Source organism: Misgurnus anguillicaudatus, chromosome 2 (genome assembly GCF_027580225.2).
Source record: "Misgurnus anguillicaudatus chromosome 2, ASM2758022v2, whole genome shotgun sequence".
NCBI classification, from domain to species: domain Eukaryota; kingdom Metazoa; phylum Chordata; class Actinopteri; order Cypriniformes; family Cobitidae; genus Misgurnus; species Misgurnus anguillicaudatus.
Window position 1 is genome coordinate 8522038 of NC_073338.2, and position 27937 is coordinate 8549974.

The 27937-nt window shown below is 35.8% G+C and overlaps 1 long non-coding RNA gene across 1 annotated transcript; it reads left to right on the forward strand.

Moving 5' to 3' along the window:
- The first annotated feature begins 9802 nt into the window (after positions 1 to 9802).
- Positions 9803 to 14326, forward strand: LOC129441624 (uncharacterized). Its single transcript, XR_008643604.2, has 3 exons — positions 9803 to 9989; positions 11756 to 11812; positions 13858 to 14326. It is a non-coding gene; the product is annotated as an uncharacterized lncRNA (long non-coding RNA).
- The last annotated feature ends 13611 nt before the right edge of the window (positions 14327 to 27937 follow it).

Here is a 27937-nt window from a genome sequence, read left to right on the forward strand (position 1 = left end):
TCATACAATAGTAAAAACTCCTCTTCTGACAAAAGATTGTCATTTAATGCCAAAACCAACCCTTCTCTTGCTTTTTTAAATGACATTTTTTAGTTTTTCAGTAAATGAATTAATGCCGCGTTGCGCTGTCCTGTTTACGGTTGCTTAGTGATTTTTACGTTCCTGGCTACGGCGGTGTGACAGCATACTTCCGGTCTCCGTAGCCGTTCCATTCCCAGCTGTTGCTTAAAGTCCTTAATGACACATGGAAGACGGCAAAGAAGACAAACCGGGGAAGTGGAAAGAAACAAAATTGTTTTATTTGGGAGTTTAAAGAGCGGGATTAAAGACACATTAATAATTGCATGACATTTTGTAATATTTGTATTATTATTTTTATTATTAATGACGCTTAACTGATATTTAGAATAATAATTATTTATTATTATTATTATTATTATTATTTACTGTTGCCTACATCTAAATTCTATGTCTGCTTAATGGTTCAGTTAAGTTTTTTAAAAATAATATTTTAAAATGATGTAGTAACTTTTGTAGTGTGTTTATGTATTTACATACAGTTGTTTGTTAGCTAAGATCCAGTTTGATACGGAGCTCCGGATATAATTCAAATTAACAATTTGTTTCCACGACATCCACATGTTTTACTAGGCTAATTCATAATTTGAAGTAATAATAATTGTAATAGTAATTACGAAATATTATAATAATTAATTCCAAGGAACAAACTGTTGAATATTGGGAACTAATTTTATATTTATGGCCATACTTTAGACTAAATAAGAAAAAGAAGTGTCCATAATGTAGCATAAAAGATAATTCGTGGCCATGATTTTGTCCGCATATCATCATGATCGGATTTATGGCTCCATTCAACACAAGCATTTTACCTTACCTATTCATGTGTAGCTATTTATTTATCATCGAATGGTATGTAACTATAGCCTGACGTTGTCATACTCAATTCTAGTCAGAATTTGAGTCTGATACCGCTCCATTGAGCTAAAATTATGAGGCGTGTCGCAACCGAAAAATGCATCTGCACTCAATTGGATAGACATACGACAAATCAGAGCAACGGAGTGTGTGACTTATGTTGAAATGGCGTCTTTAGCAGCCTGACCGAACTGCTAGTAATTTCACTACAATGATACTAACATCATTGTAATTATACTAAGTCTGAGTTAGCGAATGTACATCAACACCTACTATGTTTACAACATTTCATTTATATCACAACATTAAGTATTTACTAAGTCATAGAGTAAGACTATCTCTTACCATTTGTACGTTAGGTGAACTTCATCCACGACGATAGCTACCCATTACGTTGGCTTCAAAAATATCGGAGCCTAGCATGTCCCTCCACTTATTCAGCAGTCAGGATTCCAGGCTTCCGAAAAGAAGCTGGCAACGACCGCTAATTATATCCATCACGTCGTGCACGCCGAGTTGCATCGCCATGAGACCCATTTCAGTTGCTTCTTTAACTTTGTCCTCCATAGGAAGGACGGCGAAAACATAAACAAATGCCTTGATCGCGTTTCTCTGTTCCTCTTTTTAAATCAATGCTCTGTCGATATTTTTTAGAACAGACTCAATGTCAGAATCCACACATCTGAATTCACCAGCGGCAGCCATTTCATTGTAAACAGATTGAACACGCGCTCTTTGGTGACGTGGTTGATACGTTACTGTTGATCATCTGTCCATCATCGTAAAAAGCCCGCCCTCACAATTTGATTCGTCGGCCGGTTTTGGTATTCGCATAGTAGCTCCTCAACGGTGAATCCCCAGACCGATCTTCCCCGTTTTTCGAATAGTGGTGGGCGGGGCTAAGATCGGCTGGCACCCAGGCTAATGTAACTAGCTTACCTTTTGATGCATTATTACCATGTTTTCGTAGCACATTCTTGTGCTTTCTTGCAATGTGCCGCTTTAGATTCCAGGATGAGTATTTGCTAACTTTTACAGTCTCTCCGCACTTTCTTTCAATGTTTTCTTCCTGTCCAATCTTAACTTTGATTTTTACTTTACATTTATGTATAAGGTTTGAATTCCATAACTTATTGCTAGACGTTTTTTACAGATTCTCGAACTAGCAAATTATCAAAGGGCGTTCTGGATTAAACGAGCGGTCCTGAGTGAGCGGAATTTTCGGAAAAAGGCGCTCTGATGGTATTACCGCACCGCTCAACGCTCCGATCCGCTCACGTGCTCTGCCCTGAAACGGCTCGCAACTTAAGGAATACATATGCATACAAATCAAATGCTTTGTTAAAGTCACACAAATTAAACATTGAAGTTCATGTTGCAAAAAAAAAAAACACTGAAGTTTATAATTACTATGTTGTTGTTGTTTTTTTAACAGTGGGTCATAATATATCATATATTATTTTAGTTTGTCAGTGCGTTTTGTTGTGTTAGGAATTTTTTTCTGTACATTTCCTAACTCAAAACGTGCGTACACCATCTCCTGAGCAGGCGTAGGATTTGAGCGTGCCGTACGCCAACGTCCATATTGATAAATCTCAAAGTCACCGTGGTTTTGGGTGTACGCTGGAAATTTGGTGTACGCACTTTTGATAAATGAGGGCCATTGTACCTGCCTTCTTGATATAAATTAGTATAAATTTGAAATGATTATTAATACTGATCAGGGGCGTCGGACTGGGGGTAAAACCAGTACTGATTACCAGGGCCCCAATGGGAGAGAGGGCCCTTGAAAAGTCGGGAATATATTTTATTTTACCTGGATATTTCCTAATTAAATTTCATAATGAATGTCCGATGAAATGTATATGATGATATATTTTCAAAGAAAAGTGAGCACAAACTAGAACACGAAATCTGTAGTGCTAAACTGTTTAAATATCCCTGCGATTATTAATGCTAAAAATGAACTGAGGCAACCCATTGAAAAAGCAGAACATACACTTTCAGATGATCATTTGGTTATAGGCTAAATGCAATTTGAGGTGAAAGGCTAAATAAAAAAACGGTATACTAACAATGCTGTTTGCATAAAACACTGTTATAATAGCCTAATTTGAAACATGTATCATTTTAAATGAATAGGCTATAATATCTAACCTTTTTATTATGAATGGAGCTTTTTGTTAATGTAAAAAACTAAAATGGCATATTTAAGATTTAATTTATGCCTTGAAGTAATAAAGCATAATAAAAATAAATGTTCTAATGGGCTAAATGTAAACCTCCTTTTTTTAAGACATTTAAAATGTCTTGTTCATTCAGCAAAAAATATGACTAAATCAAGTTTGTTTGGTTATCATACAGTTTGTTCATGTAGTGATTAGAAAACTAAAATGGAAAAATGGGGGGGGGCATCAGGACTGCCTATGCATAGGGCCTGGGACCTTGTGCTATGCCCCTGATACTGATACACTAATTTGGGCAAAGAGCACTAACAAGCTCAAAGTTGATGACTCGCCTGTCTTGACTCGGGACTTGACTCAAAACTTGAATGCAAAGACTTAAGACTTCCTTGTGACTTACAAAACAATGACTTTGTTCCACCTCTGGTTGCCGGTTTGAGTCTCAGGACTGGCGTGTTCTGACTGTGATTCCTTTGAGCAAGGCACCTTACCCTAATTCAGTGTTTCTCAAACTTTTTCTGCAATTCCCCACTTTAGAGGTAGGGAAGGGTTTCGAGCCCCACCTGTCCCCAATCGCCCCAACAAAATTTTAATCAAGTAGGCTTTAAGTTTAACTCTTGAAATTTGTATTACATTAAACACTTTCAATAAAGAAAAAAACATGCAAATTTATTATCATTTTGCATGAAATAAGACTTTGTTGAAAAGTTAATAATAACAATGCAATGCTGTTTGTCTTAGTTTTCTCTGCTTGTGCCGAATCTTCAGTTTTCTTTTCATTATGTGTCACAAACTTATTTATTGTTAACTTTTATAACGCTACCGCCTATAATGCCTCTCCACGTTGAAGTTTTGTTCTGCTTTAATTAACATTCAGACATTAATTTATTCTTGTAGGCTCGTTTCGTGTGACATTTTCTTCACAGTCTGATGTTGTTTTAGGTTAGGTTTATATTTTAATGTGTTGTTTTGAGTGTATGGTCAATAAATAAAGAAATTAATGGGCACAAAAATGACAAAATTTGCTCCCATTTGTCACGCCCCACTTGTAATGTTTCTATTCCCCACCAGTGGGGCCCGCCCCACAGTTTGAGAAACACTGCCCTAATTGCTCACTGGGCGCTGGAATAGCTGCCCACTGTCACGGTCCTGTCAGACATCCGTGCTAGATGTAGGTCTGAGTGCATCTGACAGGACCGTGGCAGTATCATGTTCGGTGTGGGGACATGTGGGATCACATTCTGTGTGTGGCTTCCACATGTTCCCGGTGTCTTGTTGCTGTCGTGATCTTGCCAGACCTTAGTATAGGTTCAGGTCTATGTTCTGTGGGCAAGGTCAGGGCAGCATTGTGTGTACGTGGGAACACGTGTGTTTCACATTATATCTGTGTGACACGTGTTCCCAGTGTTTTGTGGCTGTCATGGTCTTGCCTGACCTTGGTTATTATCCAGAGGGCAGGACCAGGGCAGCATTGTTTTATGTGGGAATACGTGTGTTTTCACATCATGTATGTGTAGCACGTATTCCCAGTGTCTTGTCACTTTTACCCTACTCCCTTATGTAATCATGTCTTAAGTGATTAATTATGTTCACCTGTTCCCCATTGATGTGCTGTCTATTTAATGCCCTCGTGTTCTCTGTGTGGTGTGCGTGCGTTATTGTAGTTACTGGGTTGATGTTCCCCAGTTTCCCATCCGAGTTATTCTCGTGTTCTGTTTTATTTGTGTTCCATCACAGTGTTTTTGTTCCTTTCTGTTTGACCCCCTCGTGGGTGTTTCTGTTTGTAAATAAATCATAGTTATATTTTCATACATCTTTTGCATTTGGGTTCTTCTTTTATTTTCCACATCCGGTCGTTAACCGAACGTGACACCCACTGCTCCGGATGCGTGTGTGTTCACGACTTGCAGTGAGTATGTTCACTACTCACTGGGATGGGTTAAATGCAGAGGTCACATTTCGAGTATGCATTGCATACTTTACAAGCTTGTCACTTTTACATTTTCATAAATACATAAGTGCTCAAGCTATCTAGGGTAAATATTCCCTAAATTGCACTGGGTGCAGGAAGTGCTCATGGGAGTTGTAGTTTGTGGTGCTGCATTGCGTATTAATTATTTTACATGACTTTTTAAGAAAACTACAATTTATGTTAATGATATATGTGATATATGTGAAAACAGAAAAAGGTTGATGATGATTTCTGGTTCCCAGAATGCTTTGCATGAGGCTGTTATTTTATAGTTTTATTCTCTAAAGATAAAGATTTGTTCATGTTTGATGTTCATTTAACTTTGATCAAACTGTTGCCAATAAATTTGATAAAAATAAACCTATAGTAAGTTACTGGCAAACTGCATAACTACAGCAAATATTTAACGTGTACTGTACTCCTTATCCGTATTTGTCTCTCTTCTCAGGGTCCAGAGCTGAAGACACTGTGTTTGTGAAGACAGGAGCTTCTGTTCATTTGATTATACAGAGAGATAAACTAACTGATGAGATTGATGAGATATTCTGGCAGAATGAAAAATCAGACACTATAATGAAATATTACAATGAATTTAAAAGAGTAAAATATTACAATGACTACAAGGACAGCGTGGATTTTAATACTGAAAGTTTCTCTCTAACACTGAAGAACATGAAAAAGACAGACAGTGGAGTTTACAGAGCTAAAATAACTGGAACATCAAATAGAGATGTTGCAGTACACAGAGTATCTGTTATAGGTGAGTGTGAGAGCTGATTAATGACATAACATGTAGATTTGTTAGGGGTTTGCAGTCTTACAGCATTTAGTATTCAGTACCATACAATGCAATGCAATGCAACATAATACAAGCCTTCATTTATGCTGATATTGTTGTTTTTATCATCACTGGTTATTTGTTGTGTGGTGATGTTTAAACCTCAGCTTAATTTTATTCATTTAATGACAATTAATTTGTAATACATTATATATAATGTAAACATAGCTTCACTTCTATTAATGAAAAGCTGCTTTGAAACAATTACCAATTGTGAAAAGTGCTATACAGTGGCGAAGCTACGGGTGGGCCTGGCCGGGCCTGGGCCCGCCCACTTTGAGTTGTGGCCCATCCAATCAGAAGGCCATTTTCCAGATAAATGTGTAAATAATTTAACAAAAATAAATAATAGTACTACGAATAGACGTCTTATCACACTATAATTTCATATATGTAATAAAATTATAAATATAAATAAAATATAAAATATAAGTGCAAGTTTGCATGTTCAGGCAGTTTCGCAGTTTTCTTTTACCCTATTGGTGCACACGCTTGTCAACATGAAACGTTGAATATGATTCTTCAGTCATTGTTAGTTCCGCCTACGCGCGATTGAACTGAATTTGAAAATAGCGAGTCGCAAATCATCGCGTTTAACAGCCTTTCCACGATGACATCTGCTGTTGTCTGTTTACTTTTCGAGACAGAGACTATACATCACTCATGGAAATGTTGGATTACTGAGGACATCTTTTCAAACGTCGTCAAAATGAAACGGGCACTTATTACTTTGATAATGACGTCATGCTGTGTCAAAGACTGTCACCACATACTGTATAAAAAACATATAACGTTACGCTCATCGATGATAAAATGCTCGTCTGGGAAATGTATTTCTGCTTTTCTTTGCGCGAAGGGAATTATGATCAAAGATATTGGACTTTGTTATTATGATCGAGACTTTCTCCATCCTTAACCAGAAGTCTCAGACTAATACAGTAGGACATCTAAAGGTGAGTTTAGACATTTTCGTAATGTTTATAGTGGTGTCATTACTATTTACAGTTTATAGTCAGGAGTATTAAGTTACTCCAGTCAACTATTTAAGGGAGCAGGGCAGACTCTGTGTTGTGTCATAGGCTGTATGATTTACTGTTGTTGGAATAAAATGTACACTTAAATGACAACACATGCAATTTTGTATTGCGCCATGTTGTTTGATGGCCATTTTCTCATTAAATAACAATCTCTCAAACGAGTTCTTTAGTAAAATCAAATCACTAACGTTACCTGTTGAATTTGTCGTATCCTATGACGCTTTCAGGTCATGCATTTTGCTGACGGCAAATCTTTGTTCGGAACTATGTTCATGTAACGTAAATAACGTAAAAACTAATTCCTTTACTAATTCAGTTTATATTGAGTTCTGTGTTTTCAAGTGGATTAATAATTTGGTGTGGCACTACCCATAGACTGTATAAAACAGGCACAGCCCCCCCTGCCCATATACTGTAGACAAGCTACTGTTGGTTATTTATAAGTTGTTTTATAATTTTGGCTTAGGTAGCGTGCACACCAACGTTTTTAAACGCGGCTGAAAACGCCTGGAGGACGCCAAATACCAGCCGTTTTTTCAGCCACGCTTTGGTTGCTGTGATACTTGAGCTGTGAGCCAGTTGGTTGTTGTGATATTTGTCCCGCCCTTCGTCCACTGTGATTAAACGGCCGTGTGAGAACTTACATTGACGAGCTGAGCTTTTTCAATAAATAGACAGCTGCTGGCTGTTTTGAAAAAACGCCATGCTTCCATTGGGAAAAAACATACGCCCACCACGGGCGTAAAAACTTTGTTGTGCACGCCCCCAGTTTATGTACATTCTATGCTTTGCCCACCCTGTTTTATAAAGGCCCACCCACTTAAACATTCTGGCTTCGCCACTGGTGCTATATAAATAAAATTGAATTGAATTGAACTTCATACAACTTCTTTCCACAAAAAATCCTGTGTATTTCTGTTAGTGGATACATAAGGTTCTTCTGCAGTTACATATTCTGCGTCGTGTATCTTTGTGTGTTTATATTATTGCATGTGTGTTTCAGATGCAGTGAAGACTCCTGAGCTGACTGTCATCTCTAACTTTCCCAGCAGTGACTCCTGTACTGTAAACTTTATATGTAGAGCTCATGACCTCACACTTAACTCCACTAATAAAAATGGTAACTGCTATCCAGAGAAAGTGACACCAGATGAGAAGTTCACTCTCATCCTGATCTGTAGTAATGAAACCATCATCTGTAACCATAGCAACCCTGTCAGCTGGGAAACAGACAGAAAAGACATTAAACAGCTTTGTAAATGTAAATATTTGCTTACTAGACAACACACATGTACACACAGCACAATGCTTTAATAAAGATGCAACAATAGCAGAAATCTAGCAGAGATTTCACAGATCCCAAGGTTTACTAAACTTTTAAGTGACTATAGTTTGATTTTAATGTCGTTACAGTTCAACCAGTTCAACAACAAAACAATTCCAGCTTGAAGAAGAAGTTTCTGGTGGGGGTGCCGGTGGGGGCAGTGGGGGGGGTGTCGCTGGTTGTGGTTTTTGTTATTTTTGTCCGCCGCTGTAAAAGAAATACAGGTATATATTATTTTGTTCATTCAACATTGAAACTTCAAACTAAAAAAACTATAAACTTAAAGTGTAAATTGAAGAACCTCTAGGCACTCATTCCTTATAATATACACATTTATATTTAGGAATTTGGCAAACACATTTATCTAATCAACTTGATAACAATACAATAATAACAACAATACTTGATAACAACACAAAGATTGTGAGAACTGAACCCACGACTTTTGTGCAGACCTTGTTGGACCTTGTTAGTATCTTACACTATCAGTTGAGCTACAGGGAGATTTTGCATTTACAACTTTTCGTTATAAAAGGCTTAATGGAGAAACTTGTGGTTTTCGGTTGATTTTTAATATAATGCAGAAACTCGTGGGATTATTTTCAAGAAACTAACGAAGATATTAAATGAGAATAAAGAATAACACTCTGAAAATGAAATTAATAAACTCAAAAGGCAAAAATTTCAAATTTCAAAAATTTCATTCTTTTTTAACAGTTTTTAAGTATCTGTTTGAGCAAATCAAATCAGAGTTTTCGTTTACGCTTTCAGAATTTGAATTTAAGCAAACCTGTGTGAGCGGGACTTAAACATGCTTTACTCGCATTGGCTAGTGAGATTTGGATTGACAGCTCCCTGATCAGGAAGTTTTAGACTGCAGCAGAGCAGATTTTGGACAGCAATCTGGATACAATTTTTGTATAGTTCTATGCAGTAATGACATTAAAATGTAAATAATCTGTAGGGTAATAAAAAGGTATTTGTTGTTTCAACAACCATGACATGTTATGATAACTTTTACTTAAAATACATGGACATTTACACAACATTTTAAAATGCATGATTTATGCAACAGAAAAATATAAATTATATATAAAATAAGAATGCACAATAAAATGTAATTGTATTTCTGTGGTAAAGCAACTCCATTTAAAATTTTTCTAATACTCTTATTTATAATGTGCATCAGTACACTATGACCTGGTTTCACAGACAAGACTTAGCTAAAGCCAGAACTAGGCCTTAGTTAAATTAAGATGTTTAAGGATCTTTTTTAAACATGCCTTGGAAAAGACGTTTGTATCTTGAGACAAATCAATGGCAGATCTGTCAGTCCAAATTATTTTCAGATAAGACAGCTCAAACATGTGTTTTAGTCTAGGACTAGACTTAAGCCTTGTCTGTGAAACTAGGGGTTATGCACAATTCTAGTACGGTCTACTACATGAGCATTATAAGTTAAATGTTTAACTGGTGTTAAAGTAAAAATTGTAAACTGTAAACTCATATAGTTGTGTAAATAGTTCGTGCAATTTTGACCTAAAATATAAAGTTGAATTTACTTAAATAGCATGATGAAAAAATGTCGCATATATATATTTTAAGTAAACCCAACACATAATTTTTTACAGTGTACATTCTAAACATCTTAGGTACCAAACCGAGCCCTAATACAGTCTATGCTGAAGTTAATGCTGAGGTAAGCTTTAATTTACTCCTCATAATTCATCCTGTAAATATTACAGATAATACCTGTTGTCATAGCTATTTTTTATTAATTTAGGTGTGGAAACAAATCTTTAGCGTCAACTAATCATGTTTCTTTCTCTGTGTATTGTCTGTTATTTGTATGTACATGCTCTTTATGTTTTGGTGACAATCGTGATTGTCTGTCTGTGATTGTACTGTGTTATCCAGATGTGTTCCTGTCTGTTTTTATATATAATAAGCCACATTTATTGTCTGTTCATTGTATGTTATTAGTGTTTAGTCAGTCAAAGTCTAGTTTAATGTCATATTCTAGTCTAGTCTAGTTTAGTGTTTATCCGGTTCTGTCTATATTGTCTTGTATTTGTCTTCTCATTTTTGTTCAGTAAATTGTTCAGTGTTCTATCCGTGTCTGCGCTTGGGTTCACCTGCTTTCCCATTCCTGACAGTTTTGTATTGCTTGTGTTTAAAGTGATATTTGACCCCAAAATGAAAATTTATTTCATAATTTATTCATCCTCATGTTGTTTTAATCTTGTATGAGTTTCTTCATTCCGTTAAACACTAAATATTTTATGATAAACGATGCTAACCACACAGTTTATGGTACCCATTGACTTCCATAGTAGAAAAATGGTGCATACCATCATTAATCAAAATATATCTTGCCGAATATGTAAATGTAGTTCTTATGCAACTTTATTTACTCTTTATGCACAGTTAGCAAGGTGTGTTTTATGTTGTCTTGTAGTTTGTTTTTCTTTTCTTTTTTATTCCTATATTTGTTTGTAGTGTGTTATGTGTATGATTGTGTATATTGCAGCTTTGAGTCTAAAACAAATTTCCTGAAAAGGACAATATACTCTACTCTACTCTACTCATCAACTGCATTATCTTGTGTTGTCTGTGTTGCGTCTTGGTCCTGGAGAAACATTTTTTTGTTTTACTGTGTACAAGCTCTGTGTGTCTGAAATGATAGTAAAAGCAACTCTCATGCCTCTATTAACATGTCATGTTCAAAGCAAGGTCATAAAAGCGTAAACACCTTAATACATGCTTATGCCATAACATTTCTAAATTTACAAAAAAGTAGCATTACAGAAAATGTTAAATTAAGTAAACATGTCAAAAGTATTTATTTTTAGAAATTATTATTGTAGGGCAAAACTGTAAAACTCTACATGATGCTTTTATTGTGGAAACAGAAAAAAGTGTCACCTAACATAATTTGTCAGTTTTTAATGAATAATAATTAATATCTGTGAATCTATTTATGGATTATCAAACACATTATTTCATATTGCGTTTAAATACACACATTTATTATGACACGTATTGCTTGCATTATTGTGAATATTGTCATTGCTGAATGAAAGAGCCACACAGCTGTGACTATATATTTACTGTATAGTTCAGACAAAATGTGTTTGTCTGAAAGATGGTGGACATACAGTATGTATCTCTGATGACTTGTGGATCAGTAAATCATGGGGTAGTTTTCATTTTTAGACGAACTATTGCTTTATATCTTCAGTAGTTAATAATGTGATAAATAATCTAAATAAGATCCACTTTCTAGCACCAGCAAAGATGATGATAATGCAAAATAGTATATTAATGTTTACTCTCAGATCAAAAATGTAATCTGATATTTTAGTATATATAAACTCTCAATGTACTATCAATATAAATCAGATTGGCTGTGGTGTGAAAAAAACAGTAGATGCACAGCTTAAACATAACTGTTTTTTTTTTCAGAGCCAACAAATGGAAACGATCAAAAGTGACTTTAATCCATATGATGTTCCAGATCGGGTAAGAATAATTTATTATACACTTTTGCTTATTAAGATTGAAAATACTCTTAGGGGTGGTTTCCCGGACAAGGATTAGCAAAAACCAAAGGGCACTGATGTATTTTAAGATATGTCAGTGCAAGTTATTTTCAGTTTGGTAAGCTCTTACTTTTGTTTTAGTCTAGGACTAGTCTAATCCATTTCCGGAAATCCACCCCTTAGAGTCCAGTGGAGTTACAAACATTTAAAGTACAGTGTTTGATGAATTATCAGTGTAGATCAGGGCTATTCAATTCCAGTCCTGGAGGGCCAGTGTCCTACAGAGTTTTGTTCCAACCCTAATCGAACACACCTGCCTGCCATTTTTAAAAAATCCTAACTTATTAGAGTGTGTTCGTTTATTGTGCTTTTCCATTGCATAGTACCCCACGGTACCCGTTACTTTTTTTCGTACCACCTCGGTTGGAGTTCCAAGCGACCCAAGCTGATACCAAACGTGACGCGAAAACACTGTAGATCCCTGATTGGTCTGAAAGAAACGTTACTAACAGTGTCATTACTATAGACCAGTTCAAATGATGTAAACAACACTGGTCCAGAAACACTTCCTGTTACAGTTTGTGACAGTTATTTTTTTATTTCACATATATTATTATCTTTGAGATGTTTGTTTAACTTCAGTTAATTCAGGTTTATATGTTCTGTTGGTTTATTTTATCCCAACGTTTATCTAGTGTTAAAATACGGAAACAGGAAGTGCTTCTGGACCAGTGTTGTTTACATCTTTTGAAATGGTCTATAATGTAGATTAGCTTTACCTGTGCTAGTTTAGCTTGCGCTGTCTCGAGCAAACATGTTGTCATCTGTGCTCTGCTATAAGTTCCCAAACACCCTTTTAGTGATGAAAAACATCCACGTTGAAATCAGGGACACCATAACAGTTTTTTCCAGACTTGCAGTTTGTGGCGGAACATTCGCGACGAGCACGTCAGCATTATATGCTTAAATGCAACTTCAGTGAGGCTCAGCAGAGCGCCGTCGGCTGACGCCGCGGGTGTTTGAACAGAAACTGTCATGTGATACAGAGGTTGTGATAAAAGCGATGTGCAAACATCTATTTGTGGTGGCCAATTTAAATTTTGTGGCGGGCTGAGAAATAAATAACTGTATAGGAATGTACAACGACGCTCTCCTCTCACTTGTATGATGTCACAGCAGTAGGCAGTGCAAATATAACGACACGCCCAAAATTCCTCCCACTGCGAAGTTATACTAAACTCAATGGAAAAGCTAACCACGCCAAAGTGAGCTGACCTGACCCAAACTAAACTAAACCGTGGGGTACTATGCAATGAAAAAGCGCCATTAGATTTAGAGCTAAACCCTGTAGGACATCAGCCCTCCAGGACCAGAATTGAATAGCCCTGGTGTAGATTATTAAAGATTACTAGAGGTTGTGCTCAGTCTGTGTTTACAATTCCAGATAAAAATCATTTAAGCAAGTAACACTCTTTATGTTGAGTCTAATTTTACATTGTTTCAGCAAGTTGTTAAGTGTGTCCCCAGCATTAGAATAAATGATCAACAGTGGTGACCAGTGACTTCTTTTTCAAGGGTGAAAGATGCAAAGCTCGTCACAACATGTATTTAGCCCTGTCGTGTGTGTGGCTCGTCATTTCAAAATATGTGTTCTGTGTGTCATGTAAACTTACTGTATGTGCATCTAACATGATGTCAAAATAAGTGCCTGCTGCAGAAGCTTCGAAGAGGTTTGTGATGAAAGAGACGCTGGCGTTTGGTCACTTAATATCATGTGTAATCAGAGTTTAGTGTTAAGTGAGTGTCTTGTGAGTATTTTGTGAACATGAGCGTCTCTTTTATCAAAAACCCTTTTGATGCATGTACAGCAGGCACTTATTTTGACAAGAAGCATGATGCACATGGTCACATGACGCAATGAAACATATTTTGAATTCATGCCCCTTCAGACGAGAAGTCACCAGTCGCCACTGTCAGCTAAGTATTTCAGGAAAACATTTCATAAATATGAATCTCTTTTATCAGATTCTGCACCAGACACAAGAGACAAAAGAAGATAAACAAACCACCACAATCTACCACACCGTGGGGCAACACCTTCAGCCTGAAGTCACAGCTGTAACAGACCATACAATTTATTCACAAGTGTGCAAACAACCACCTAAGAGATCAGACACCACTTCATCCAACTGTACCTGAGATCAAACTGAAAACAATGGCTGGCTTTCATGGAGACGATACACAAGGTCATTTGTTCAGGTTCATAAACACAACTTTTAACCAGAATATACAGAAATGTACTTTAATTTTATTAATGCACCCATGAGATATATTAATTGGCCTAAAAAGTGTGTGATGGCTATATGGCTATGCTCTGGGTGCACTTAAATAAGGAACTTGTAAATTTCAAGTTAAGTTAATAGAAAATGTTTATGTAAAAATGCAAGCAGATCTTTTAGCAGCATATGCCTACTCCATAAATCTGTTAACAATGTGTTCAAGTATTGAGTTATTTAGTGATTATTCAATTATTCAATTAGTATTAAAAATAAACTCTTGCACCTTGATGGCTTACACCTGTCATAGTCTGCGTCCAAAAGCTTAGGCAGCTGACTTGTTGCCTCACTGCCTCATGAGGCGATGAGAATTACATTCAGACAGACTTCATAGGCAGTGTCATGGAATTCTGTTTGAAATATAAACAGAGAGCGCCTTTGTGATAACTTGTCCCATATTTGAAAACTACAATACTAATTTCTTGCTAGAAATGCAATTATAAGGTGTAAAAGGTGAAAATATATCTATTTACACACATTTTATCACATTTTATTTTTCTGAACTCGACCTTCATAGCAGTATTCCAAGGCATGATGGCATGTCTGAATCAAATATTAGGTTTACTTCCTGTCTCCTGAGATACATTCATTTTCCTGTCCCACAATTCTATGAGTAGGCATGTACAGTGAATGTGATTGGTCGAGTCTGGTCGAATTCTAAAAAATAAAATGGTCGCCAAGGAAGCAGCTGGAGCACAAATTTAGTGTAAATAAATTAGGCCTATATTTAAATTTTTTACACATTTTAATTGCATTTCTAGCAAGAAATTGTTGTCGTGGTTTTCAAATATGATTAGTTATCACAAAGGCAGCAAGGCAAAAAGTGAGCTTTCTAAGCGTTCGGATGCATCCCTTGTCTTGCCCCTGTGTTTATTTATCATTAGTACTTTGTATATATATGTCATTGCCTTAGTTCAGTCGTGTCTGGTCTTGTTAATGTTATGTGTATTTTCAATGTCCATCAATGGTAAATGTGTACAGCCTGTCATTATGTTTGTTGTTTTTAATTATTATTTAAGTTTATGATTTTTGGAATTTTCTCGTCTCCTCGTCCATCTCCAATCACATACGGTGACAACACCTTTCCATCATTCATTTAATCCTTCTCCCGTGCTCTTAGAGGACATTGCTGAAAAATCATTCTGTATAGACGGTTTCATCGGACGCACGTGATACACGTCTGGATCCTAACCTTACTTCCGGTTTCGTTTTTTTTAAGGTCTGACTAGTTGCTAAATTGATCTCTTGAACAAATGCCTCGTCGAAAATAACAAATGTTTTGGTTTCCTATGTAATCTATGTGTTGTTTTTTTGCTTGTTATATAAATAAACTACGTTTAAAGGAGTTCGTTGTTATTTATTATTAGCGGAGTTTACCGGAAGTTACGTGAAGCCGCTTGTTTATGTTGTTACTGCTGAAACGGTCTATACACAGTGTTGTATTTCTGAATGGTGTGAGGCCGGATTAAGCATATTTGAAGTGAATGTATTTAATGAACATATAATACATGCTGACTAATAGCATTCTGTCAATACCATTATCTTATTTTTGACAGCATTTAGTGGCTTTTGTATCTGAGCTCTTCATATTTTGTCTGACTCTGCTGAAATCTGCTGTTATTCATTCAGATTACAAAAGGATGTGTTGATTATTATCACATAGTTTTTTGGTATGCTATTTACACATCCTGTCATTTTAACACATTGCAAAAGTGACAAGCTTGTCAAGTATGCAACACATACTCGAAATGTGACTGAAATGCTTTTAACCCATCTCAATGAGTAGGGAACACACGCACTGCAAGGGACCAAGCATTTAGTCTGTTGTCACTAAAATAACACAAATTATGTTGTTTTTAACACAACTATTTTTAGAGTATAACATTTAGATTATGCTAAATCGCACAGACTGTGACTGCACTGTAAACAAAAGCTGTTGAAATGACAGTATTAGAACTAGCTGCCAGTAACTTACTGTAGATTTTACATTTATGTTAGTTAATGGCAACAGTTTGTTCAAAGTTAAATGAAAATTACAACTTTTAGTCTTTATCTTCAACTGTAAGTTACAGGCAACCAGCTGCATAATTACAGTTAAGTTTTCTATGCACATGAAAAAAACTGTGACTGTATGTCATACTGTTTTAATGCACATGCAAAGACTGGAACAGTATTTCATATTTGTTTTTAAATGCACATGCAAAGATTGCAGCAGTATTTTATAATGTTTCTATATGTTTGTGTGTTTGTATTATTAAATAAAATTGTATTATTACATTTTATACATTTATAATGTGCAATTTGTGACGTTTTTGGAACTGATGATGTACAGTACTGATGAAAAGCGTGTCTAGTTTAATATGACACAGACCCGGATTGGCTAATCGGGAGCACCGGGAAAAACTCCCGGTGGGCCGCTCTGCTTTTTGGGCCAGAAGGGCAGGTGTGTTATCATGTCACTGGGTTGAAATATGAATGCTCTCAGCCCCATTCTTTTTAATAAAAATAGGCTACCTCAACATCACGCATTCTATGTGAATAATATTGTATTTTATCAAATATCTGAATAATTGACTTCAACACAATACTGTATAGAGGACTTAAAATATATATTAATTGAGAGATAAATAAACATTTAATTCACTTTAAATTGGCAGATCTACCACCAATACAACAATTAAAAGCTTCTTACTTACTAACATCAAATTCTCTTCATATAGACATGTCAAATCGATCTGAAAATCACCTTTGCTGCAACAGTGTACTCTAAGAAATACAATGGATACTTAAAAAAAAAAATGGATGAATAACATTGAGTAAAATTGCAGTGAGGGTGAAGTATAACACATACTCAGAATTTTTCCTCCCATATAAGTGCACACACACACAGTGGTGTATTAAGTAGGGGGAGGGGGTGACTGAGTACATAGGGCCCTGGCATGTGAGGGGCCCTCGACGATCATTTTATCATTATTATTAAAGTTATTATTATATCTGTGCGATCTGTGTGACAGTTCAGCTAGTCTGGTTATGCGCTACTTGTAGTTCTCCGCTCCTTTGACACGCTTTTAGGCGTAGACTCCTCCCACCACGAGTGCAGCATGCACCGATGCACACATTGGACATGATTTTATTGGTTTTCTAGTGAGTATGTGAACTCGGTGTATGGAACAGGGGAGTTTGTGAGTGTTCCGGTGTTGAGAAATGCATACTTGCGGCGCTGCTGCACATGATGTTGAACAAATAAATGGCTATCATAAAAGTAAGGAGAGGAAGAAGTGAGTCAGATACTCCACAACGTTGATCTGTTTTAGTCAGTGCTAGACAAAAAAATCATGCTTATATATGAGTACTGTGCAAAAGTTTTAGGCCACCATCACCAGCTTTGTTGTTTTAGCAGAGTTTTAATGTCAATCCATATTTATTTTTCACTCTTTTTTTAAGATACAAACAGAAAATACAGGAAATATGTACACAAAATTAAAAACAATTTTAAGAAATGTCATGTGTAGCAAAAATTTTTTTATACTAGTTACTATTTATTTTACATTATCATTAAAAATAATAAAGTTATATAGGTGCCCCAGCACAGTATCTTTGCATAGGGCCCACAATCATGTGCTACGCCCCTGCACACACATACAGTGGCAGCATTAATGAATGGTATCTAAAAATACCATTATAAAAAAATCTCTTTTTTAAATAACCACACTGCAACGTTCTGGAAATTTTATTTTATAGTTTAAAATCCCCCACAAATAACCATTATTCTGTATACGCTATTTGTAAAAATATAACCAAAAAGAATGTTCACAGACCGTTAAATAACCAAAAGGGAACCAAAAACTATTTTTAGGGGTGTAGAGAACAGCACACTATTGCCGGCTTATATACTGAGGTTTTACATAATAATACTTACAATATTTTAATATATAGTCAGTTGTGAACTAAAGTGGGCCGGTCTAAGGCATGAAACTCCAGGGCTGAAAATGAGGCCCACTTCGGCCCTGATGACACCTACTATTTATCATGGTAATTAAGTAAATCCACAACAGTCAAAGAAAAAATATATACAGCTTTACTAGATTATCTTATGTATTACACAACTTGCAATAATACCATAGTTTTCTGTTCTATAAAATGTATTTTTAGTCATTTTCTTTGGTTTCACATGAAGCAGCTGTAATGCAACATTGTAAAACATGTCACTTATAATTAAATTTGACTTTAAAAGAGGTTAAACAAATGTGTTTGAGCTGCCATGATTCAGTTGTGTTTTTTAATGTGAAGTCAGGAAGTTCAGTAACCCTTGAGATTGGTTGTCATTTAGATAGTAGAGCAAACCAGTGCCAAAAATAGCACCTTGCCACAAACAGCATTGAGTGTGCCTAACAACACATTAAAAACATTGTTTTTGTTTTGGAGTGTCTGTTTTTAACAGCTTTATGACATATGCCAACCAGATGGAGATCTTCTTTACCTACAGGACTTCTGATCAAAAAGTGAAGATATAGGTTTATATCTACAGTATAATGAGTTTATTCCTGAAAGTGACACCATGTAATTTTTCAACCTTCATAATAAATTTTCAAGACCCTTGTGATAGTACATCGACTTTAAATAGGTTGAATGACATGTCTACCATAGCCTGACGGGGTCTCTATCACTTTTACTCGTATTTTAAAACTTAGAGTTTCTGGTAGTAACCAGAGCACCAAAAAAAAAACTACAAAATTCGACTGCTTTACGGCATACGCCACTTCCTCCACACAATTTGTTTTTAACGTGAATTTTGACACAGTTTTAGTGTCACGGACCTATAACACGGGCGACCCGGGTTCGATTCCCCTTTAAGGCAATTTTTTTTATATAAACTCTTGATTCATACATAAATGCGATGTTCTTTATAAATGACGGCGATTATCTTGCTTATAGTTCCCTGTATTCAGATGCTGTGTTCACGTATTTACCTTTCTTTTACTGTGTCTATGGTATTTACATTACAATCCAGGATGCTATAGCAGTCAAACTTGCTCAAACTCACACAGTGCAAAACCAAACCCTATTCATTCACCAATCAGATCCGAGCGTTTCTCTCTTCTCTCTTCCTCATTTGCTGCGTTCCGCTGTCACTCGCGTGACGTATTACAAAGCGGCAGACTTCAGGCCTGCTTGGATCACATCGGTTTACTTGGATTTGGAGCGACAATTTTCACACAAAAGAGAGAAAAAACAAGCGCCATTGCGGAAAATCCTGGTGGCGAGGGAGAGATAGACGATGCAACAATATTTGTTTTGAAAAAGGCAAGGAAATATTTCTGGTCGTTTCTCAATTGGAAGGCTGCAGCCTCCGGAGGTCAAATATGCAGGCTGCATACGTCATCAAGCCTGGTTTATTAAGGTAAACTGAGCATTACATTCGCAAGTCATAAGCATACTGCAACAATTTACGATTAACTAAGTATAATAGTCAACTTTATAATTGTTAATATTCTGAAATAAGAGAGTCTTGATGACGTATGCAGCTTAGAAATACGACATCCGGAGGCTGCAGCCTTCAGATTGAGAAATGGCTTCTGCCACGACGAGTTCCTCATCAGAAAGTTGTAACATGACTGCGTTTCTCCCTGTTGTCTCAAAATGTTGATCGTTTAGGGTTTTAAATGTTTAGTTTTTAGTTTAGTTTTAAGGTTGGCCAGTTCCTTTCCTTTGCGACAGTGCTGCGGCGCTTGTGGCCTCTTGGGGCGCTAGGCGTGAAAAATACATGTCTAGCACCCCCTAGTGGCCAAAAAGTTCCATGGTGTGCCTTTAACCAGAGCAACCTTTCTGCCAGGTAGATTTCAAAGGATCTTTTAATAGCTTAAACATATTGTGTCTATCTACATTTTCATTAGTTTTAATTATTTTACTTTTGAAGATTGAAGAAATATTCAGTTTACCTTGACTTTGGACACAATGTTATACTTTTTCTACTGATCATCCTGTTAAAAAGTTGTTGTATTTTGGCTTCTGAAGCAACAAGGAATGTTTCTGTCTTAAGTTATAATTGTCTATGAGTTTTTCAGTGAAAATAAATGTGCTTAAAAATAATTTAGTAATATGTAAATATATAGAATTTATTTATATTATTTATATTATGGAATAAATGTATTTGATATGTATCGCCAATAACATTTTTTATTGTCTGTTTTTAACTGCATATTCTTACACTTTAAGGACCCTGATGTAAGTGTGAGATGTGTGGAGGAATGTGTGTATAAACAGGATGTGTGAAGGTGTTTAAAAGAAGTGAAGGGGAGGGTGTAGTGGAGAGAAACACAGCAAAAAAAAAAACTCTTCATAACTTTATAAAAAATAAATGAACACTTTTAAAGACCCAGATGAAGAATAAAAAACCTTCAGTCCAGATACACTAAAACATTAGTGAAACCTTTAAAAACTATGTATAAAAAGTTTGATATGTTTTATGTAAATAAAATTTAAAAGGTGGTAAAAAAGTCAAACAAATTCATTTTTCCAGAAGCCCATCTTATAGACTTTTGTAGCCATGAAATTAATTACATAACAATTCACTATCTGGTATGTTACAGTCTACAGTCCTCATGTTTAAACATTTGGTTTTAAACATGCTAAATGAAACCGACAGCTTAAGACCTCTGTGTTCCCCTGCGGTTTAAAAGTTGACGTGTCACATCGGATAAATATATAACTTCCTTAACTGAAATAACCCACAGCGAATACACACAATTTGTGTTTGTAACGATAGTGTCATGGTTGCTCATTTCGTTCTACATACAGCACAAGTAAACCAAGTCAATTTACTATAATACATTTATGACAAGAGTCTTTTTGGTAAAATGTATTATTTGAGAGAGATTAACTGTAAAGTAAAGAAGACACTGATGGTATTTGTGTAACTTCCTCAAATAGATTCCCGCTTTCTGTGTTTACTGTAGATCTACAGGTTTTGTTCAGAACTCAGCAGAAAGGCTTTTGCTCATTCTGTGCCCTATAGTCAAAAATACTATCTACAGTTTCATGTTTTTGTTACAATGAGACTTTAAAGTTTATACTAGAAGAGCGTTACTGCTATCCTTGGGCTGGAGTTTGTATGTATTTTGTATGTATTAATATTCCTTGTTCATATTTAAGCAATATCGCTCTATATCATCATGGCTGTGATTAGTAACCACTTGTGAATTCTTAATGAACAAAATGAAAAATTATTTTTGCCTGTTTTAACCTGTTGAAAAGCATCCTCACTCTGGCCCAAACCATGAAAAGGCCTACTTTCACTTTAAGGGTTGTTTTTACTAAACTATTTAGAGTATAAGTATAACTATGGTATGGACACTTTGAGCTTCATTTTCCAGGTTTCAAAATTATTTTAAGTTAAAAATTAAAAAGGTAGAGAGGCTGAAGTACATTGTAATAATTTTTAATAACATGTAATAACATCTTTTTTAATACTCAAAATCTTAATGATAAATATGTGTGTGAAACCTAGAAATGCAATGATGCCAAAGCCACAAGTCTAAAGAAGGTATGTTTCACATAGGCCCAAATTGAGGTTCTTGCAAGGGTTTTTGTAAGACTAGTGCCTTTTTAAGTGCCAGTCAGCCCCAAAATAAAAGTCATTTGTTTACATGCATACACGTTCGTTCTTATTATTATTTATCCTTATGTTAGTGTATAAAATGCAGTTTCCACATCAGGAAATATAACTTCACACAAAGATCTAAGTAAGAGATTCATTTTTTGCAGCGTAGTGTTACTGGGTCACAAAGTGTGGTTTTAAGATTAGTTCAGGCGATAATATATATGTATAATGTTTAAATGTGCAATCGATTAGTAAAGATAGCGCCTATTTGAACATTTGCTTTGAAAAAATCAGACGCATGAGTTCCAGCATAAGCAGCGGATGTCAGTGTTCACTTACCCGCTGACCACAGCCTCATCTTTGACACTCCTTCAATTTTCCGCTGGCTCTGATGTATCTGTGTCTTATGGTCAAAATGAGATTGGTCAAGATGATAATTAGTTTTCAATAGATCTAACCAACAGTCTTTGGTCTCATGACTCTATTATTTGTTTCTTTTATTCATATTAAATCTCATGTGTTGTTATAGTTTTGGGGGAGGTGAAAAGTTAATTTCTATAACTTAAATATGATTTTCTATTTAATCTTAACACTGCACTCAAGCAATATTTTACTTGACTTTGTTATTTTCAGTGCTACATGAAAAATAATAATTAAATGTTTTCTACTTAACCCGTTTAAAAAAAATCATAAAAAAGATTATGTTATGTTTTAGATAGGTAGTGTTCCGATGTAGTGAGCCATGCAGTGCCCTTACCAGTGCCTGAGCCCCTGTATACTGGCTTAATTCCAATGTCCAGATGCGTTATTGCTCCCTTTCCAGGGCACTTCGACATGGGGATGTGCGCTCCAGACAAAGAATGAATTGTTTTCATTGCATCCAAGTGTATTTTTATCGGCCACGCTATGAGACACAATCTCAACTCCCTCAAAAGTTAACACATCAATAGCTGTGATCTTCGAAGTAAATAAGGGCATAGGGACGATCAATTCATCCATTGATTCACGACCTAGGGAGCTAGGGAACTGATTGAGACAGAAAAAACAACATTTGTGCAACTGAATGTGACCAATCTGCTCTGTTGGCAGTTTTTTCCAGTCACATATGTGAGTGACCATACGTGTGGTACATTCTAAAATCACCAGTAGAGGAATGATACATAAACAATATGAAATGGTAAAGCGCTTACTGTTACTAGTAGTGTCACATCTTATGTGTTTCATGTGACAGGATCATGGCAGCGCTGTTGTCTTGTGTCTGTGTAGAGTGTCACGTGGCCTGTGTTTATGTTTTGTGTACCTCGTGCCCTCCTGTCTTGACCCCGCCCCCTTGTTTCTTTGTTAATTATTCATTATTAGTTTACTTCCTCCACCTCTGTGTCCTCGTTCCCTATTTTGGTTCTCCCCTATTAAATGCCATTTTGTCTGATGTCTTGTGCTGGATCATTGTGTGTCACCGTCAGGAGTCTGTCTTGTTTTGGCCTGTCTGTTATTATTTCATTCTTGCCTTGTTTACCCCCTCGAGGGAGTTTTTGTTATATAGGTTTTTGGTTAAGAGATGTCTGCAATTGGGCTCTGTCCTTCCATTCCTGACAAGTAGAATATATAATGGATATCAGCCAATCAGATTCCATTCAGATAAAATAGTGTATATTCCTTTTCTATGTTTGTTATTGCATTTTTAATTTTGTCTTTATGTAATGTGTCAAGTTCTTAGCCAGGTCTCCCCTTGAAATAGAGACATGTAGTCTCAAAAAATGTATTGGTTAATTAAAGGTTTTAAAGTATTGACAGTTTTTGAATTCTTTTCAGTGAACAACAAACATATCCGACTGCATTGGGACATTGAACAACTGTGAAATGTTTAAGCTTTTAAAGGGGGAAGTGAAACTGTACAATACATGTACACTATAGCAATAGTAAAGTATACATGTCATTTAACATAACAATACATTAACTATATTTTGGCCTTCAGAAAGGCACAATCTTAAAAATAAATTGTGCTTCACAATACCATAGAAGAACAATTATTGAATTAATGGTTCCAACATCCAAAGAACCTTTCTGTTTCACAAAAGGTTTTTTTCAGTGAATAAAGGTTCTTAGATTATAATAGGTATGAAAGAAATGGATTTTAAAGAATTTTTGACTAAATTATTCTTTGAGGAAACAGAAATGGTTATTTTATGGCATCACTGTGAAGAACCTTTTACCCTTCTTTATTTTTAAGAGGGTCACAGTTACAGGAAATCCTTTTTATCTTTGCATCTACCATTCTGTTGCACCACCTACATTAAAAATACTGATTAACAAATCTTAGATTAAAACTTCAACCTGCATTAAAACCTTCATCTTTAATTTATGTTGTCCGTCATGATGAATTTGCCAGTGTAAAACAGCAACACCATTGACGTTGTCATTCAATAAGGAAATAAACAGTGTAGGGGAGGGTGGGGCAAAGTGAGCCAGTACGTTGATCCAGCCCCTGTGTGGCTGCATCATAATGGCTGTTTTGTTAAAGCAGATTTATCCAGCCCTAAATATTTATACCATACATATTGGGTATAGGCTAATGTATAAAACCATGTGAATGATTTAGCTAAAGAATAGCCTGAATTACTATGGGCAGTTTTTCCCAAAATGTTGGCTGTGGGGCAAAGTGAACTTTATTCAAATGTATTTTTCTAACAAACTACTACATATTTACTGCCATCTCAACACAGCGGTGGCAATTCTGCAGCTTTATTTAGATGAATCAACTGAGCACTTTGTGGGATATCCTGGGTCATGGTGCTGAGGAACAGCCCTGTGTATGCAGGCAAGTTCATCCTCAGGGATGGTGCCCATACTATCTGCCTCATCACTCCATACACTCATCACCCCACAGTCTTGCTCTTCTTAATGGGGACCTTGTTGATCCAGAGGATGAGGAAGACCATGATCAAACAACTGCACAGAAATCAAGAATCAGGAAAGTGTTGTTATAACTCTATTTGAAATTACAACAGTTAAAATAAACTACAACTTAACATTTAAATAAAATGTTAAATTAATATCTGTCTACAGATGTTAAATAGATATTTATGTGTCTTTAACATGTATATGGTTCAGAACGTGTGTGTAAATGCACTTTAGAGACATACACTGTAAAAACTTTCTGTAGAAATTACAGTATTACTGGGTATTATTGGCGACTAGCTGCAAGTAACTTACTGTAGATTTTACATTTATGTTACTTACTGGCAACAGTTTGTTTAAAGTTAAATGAACATGTAATATTTTCAGTCTTTATCTTCTACAGTAAGTTACTGGCAACAAATTACAGCAATTTTTTTACAGTGTGTAAGCTTAATGGAGCTTCCCTGTTAGCTATAAATAATAAAAACGTGTTTTACAACAAAATCACAAAAATACTATAGTATATACTGCCTTTACAACTTTAACAATTTACAGTTTACTGTTCAGTAGTTCAACAAATGTGATTTTAACAGAATAAAGAGTGTTATTTGTTTGTGATAGTTACTTACATTTGAAAACACCCGAGTTGCATGGGAAAGCTGGGATAGATAAGTATCCATCGATGCTTGCTTCATAAATACAACCTTCAACCTTTTATATAAAGAACATACAGAAATTTTATTTTAACTTCATTAATTCAATCATGATAAATATTTATTGGAGTAAAAAGTGTCTGATGGCTATGCTTTAGGTTCACTTAAACAAGCATCATGTAGGGGAGAGCGGGGCTGGTTGGGTCAAGGGTTGGTTGGCACACAGTTTAATCCAATACACTAAAAGGCGCTGCCACAAAAATCTAACATTAAAATGACTCCCTTCTTGACCTGAACACACCTATTTACTAAAATCATTGAATGGTCACTAACTGTTGATGTGTGGATAGCTTTTATATTTTACAGTGTCAAAACCAAAAACAGTTTGCCACACTTAATAGATTTTAGAACTATGATAGATAGAAATATATAAAATGTAAGGATTTCAGTTAATAGGGATATGATCAACTTTATGTTGACATGAAATGTAAAAGTTTCTGATGAGTGATTCCAGTGGCGTACCGTGGGCTTTCAGTCAGGGCCTTCTGTAACGACCAACACCCTGCCCCCCAGATAAAAAAAACAACAACCGCACATGCTTTTGCCCTAACTGTCATATTAGCAGAAACTTTAAAAAGAGGGCGCTTGCTCTGACCTTGTTTGAGGGTGGGAGGTGCACAAACATGCAGGAGAGAGTGAGCGAGTGGAATCCGGTTCTTTAAAGCAATTGTAAACTTCCCTTACCACAACGTAAGGCTCGCCTCTTCCCTCATTTGATTGTACAATGGAAAGACGCGAATGACGTCGGGCGCTTCTCCCCTCTCAACACTCCTTCAAAAGTGCGTGCTGGTATTGCCCATATGATAAATAAATGTAAAATGTTTTTTAAATGTTTTTTTTCATACTATGTTTTTTTATCATACTTACTGTATATCAAATTCATTGACTAAATCCCCAACAGTCAAAGAAAATGTATAGCTTTAGATCATAATCTAATATAATAAGGACAGTAACATTTGCAATAAGTAAGAAATAATTAATGACGGGCTTATGAATTATTCGAAAATGATGCACACCCAAGGTGGTAATTATTAATTATTAAAATTATTAAAACCCATGGAACATTTCTCTAACAATCAGAAAAAGCATTCAACAGGTCCATGGTATATCTTATATATTATATTCTATATTATATTTTGTAATTTTCCAGTTTTTCTGTGGTTCTTCTTTCATGTAAAGCTGCTTTGAAACAATGCACTTTATAAATAAAATTTACTTGATATTTAAAAGGCAGTTAAACAACAATTGTTAAACAAATGTGTGTGGGCTGCCATGAGTAAGATGTGTTTTTTTAACTGAAGTCAGGAAGTTGGGTTTACGCTTTTGTATGACATGATAGTGGCTGTAGTTTAAATAGTAGGTCAATCCAATGCCAAAAATAACATCTTATCACAAACAGAATTGTTTTAATAATAATAATAATAACAACAATAAGTGATATTTACATAGCACCTTTCTCAAGCTCAAGGTCACTTTACATTGCAATGAAATAAAAAAATGTCACGACTGGCTTTTACACAAAAGAGGGAGAACCCAAACGCAGACGATATATATAAATAACTGAGAGTTTATTAAAGTAACAAACACAAAAACCCACGAGGTGGTAAAACAGAAGATAAATAAACACAGTGATGGGACACGAAACACAGGAACAAAACTCTGGAACCAAAATATAAGTCAGGAACACGGAAGACATGAACACACTGACTTACGACAACGAACGCGCACACGACAGAGAACGAGAGGGCATTATAAAGACACGACATCAATGGGGAACAGGTGAACATAATTAATTACGTAAGACACGAGTACATAAGGGAGTAGGGTGAAAGTGACAAGACACTGGGAACACGTGACACAAATACATAATGTAAAAACACGCATTCCCACACAGAACACAATGCTGCCATAATCTTGCCCTCTGAAATAAGACCTGAATCTACACAAAGGTCTGGCAAGACCGTGACAGCGACAAGACACTGGGAACACGTGGAAGCCACACACACAATATGACTCCACATGTCCCCACACAGAACATAGTACTGTCATGGTCTTGCCAGATACACTCAGACCTGAGTCTAGTACAAAAGGTCTGGCCAGCCCATGACAGTACTCCCTTCTTTAACACTCTGGGGTCGACGGTGGTGCGGGCGCCGCAAAGTCTTTATTTTTCAATCACTCCGCAAAGAGAGTTAGATAACTCTGCTGATTTTGGTCATACAGACATGATTTATACATCATTTAAAACGTTAAAGTGTCTAGTTTTTTTTCGGTCCACTCCCAATAAAAACAGAATGTTGTGCTTTTCGCAAAATTAAGAAAATAAACATGATGCGTGTTTTGTTCTCTCTCCCTCAGTGAAGTCCTTTCAGAAACACGTCAGAAAAATTAACTGTAACTTAAGGAATACTTGTCATATCAACAAAAGATACACATCTACATAATGCTTGGAATGTCTGCTTTTGGAAGATGTAAGTGAAATCGAAAACAAATATTGTAATTCGTTGTTAACTGTGTTAGAAGAGGGAGATGTACCGTCTTTCTCGTGTTCCTGCATT